This window comes from Otolemur garnettii, unplaced genomic scaffold, assembly GCF_000181295.1.
Source record: "Otolemur garnettii isolate 467f Iridium unplaced genomic scaffold, OtoGar3 scaffold00105, whole genome shotgun sequence".
NCBI lineage: Eukaryota > Metazoa > Chordata > Mammalia > Primates > Galagidae > Otolemur > Otolemur garnettii.
In genome coordinates, this window is record NW_003852500.1 from 102,337 (window position 1) to 104,151 (window position 1,815).

Here is a 1,815-nt window from a genome sequence, read left to right on the forward strand (position 1 = left end):
ACCCTTTAAACTGGGCAGACCACCCAGGGACCATTCAAAGGGGCACCCTGGATGTATGGTTGAGGGAAGGTTTGATTTTCCTTGCCCAATTGTTGTTTAGGGGGGGTGGGGTGATTTAATCACTGGTATTTCTCCACAGCTGAGACTTCAACCAAGAGAATCTGAATCACTAGGGTAGGACAGAGACCAGCTGAAAATAAGGCAGAGCCACTTAGCCCCATCACACCAAGCAGGTCCCCAGTCTCTCAGGCTGTAACATCATATGGGTCCTTGACAAACCTCAAGGGGAAAGCCAAACAGGGTAAAACAATCATGGGGCAGAATCAGCAGAAAAGCTTTGGTAATATGAATAATCAGAGTAGATCAAACCCCCCCCCCACCAAGAAAGGATGTGGCTGGTAGTATGAATAACCAGAGTAGGCCAACCCCCCCCAAGAAACGATGTGGCCGATGAAATTGAAGATCCCATATATAAACAGATAGCTAAGATGTCAGAAATTGAATTCAGAATTTGGATTGCAAATAAGATTAATAGAATAGAGGCAAAGATAGAAATAGAAATTCAAGGAGCATTCCAAAAATTCCCTCAAGAATTCAACAAATTCAAAGACAAAACCACCAAAGATTTTGAAACATTAAGGCAAGAGATTGCAGCCCTCAAAGATCTGAAAAATAGGGTAGAATGTCTTGGTAACAGAGTGCAAGAGGCAGAAGAAAGGATCTCAGGCATAGAAGACAAAGCTTCAAATATGTCCAAACAACCAAGGAGAATCATAAATGGAAAGCAAAAATGGATCATTCTCTCAGAGAGCTCTGGCATAATTCGAAGAAAACTAATATTCGCCTTATAGGAATCAATGAAGGCGACGAAGTTGCTTCACAAAACACAGAGGCTCTTCTGTATGAAATTATGAAAGAGAACTTTCCAGATATGTCAAGAGATCCTGAAATTCAGATTGCAGACAGCTTCAGAACCCCAGCACAACTCAACTCGAATAAGACATCCGCCAGACACATCATAATTAATTTCACTAAAGTTAATATGAAAGAGAAAATCCCAAAAGAAGCGAGAAGTAAGAAAACCATAACCTACAAGGGGAAGAATATTAGAATAACTGCAGATCTCTCTGCCAAAACCTTTCAAGCAAGAAGAGGGTGGTCATCGACAGTTAATCTCTTAAAACAAAATAACTTTCAGCCCAGGATCCTGTATCCAGCTAAACTAAGTTTCATTTATGATGGAGAAATTAAATACTTTAATGACATCCATGCGTTGAAGAAATTTGTCATAACTAAACCAGCTCTGCAGGATATTCTCAGACCTATTCTCCATAATAACCAGTGCAATCCTCCACCACAAAAGTAAACTAACTCAGAAACTATTGATCAAACTCCAACTTCTACAGTGGTGAAAGGATTGAAAACATCCACTGGACTTTTGAACAACTTGATACCTAAAATTTTATCAGGCTTATCAATAATTTCAATCAATGTGAATGGCTTAAATTGTCCTCTAAAGAGGTACAGATTGGCTGATTGGATACCTTAACTCAGACCAGACATTTGTTGTATACAAGAATCTCATCTTACCTTAAAATACAGACTCAAGGTGAAGAGATGGTCATCTATATTTCAGGCTAATGAAAAGCAGAAAAAACAGGTGTTGCAATTTTATTCACAGATACAATAGGTTTTAAACCAACAAAAGTAACCAAAGATAAAGACGGCCACTTTATATTTGTTAAGGGCAATACTCAATATGATGAGATCTCAATTATCAATATCTATGCACCCAACCCGAATGCACCTCAATTT

General features: G+C 38.8%; 1 pseudogene across 1 annotated transcript in view; it reads left to right on the forward strand.

Moving 5' to 3' along the window:
* LOC105887679 overlaps positions 1–1,815 on the forward strand; it is a 7,761-nt pseudogene that overhangs the window by 870 nt on the left and 5,076 nt on the right. The window lies entirely within an intron of this gene.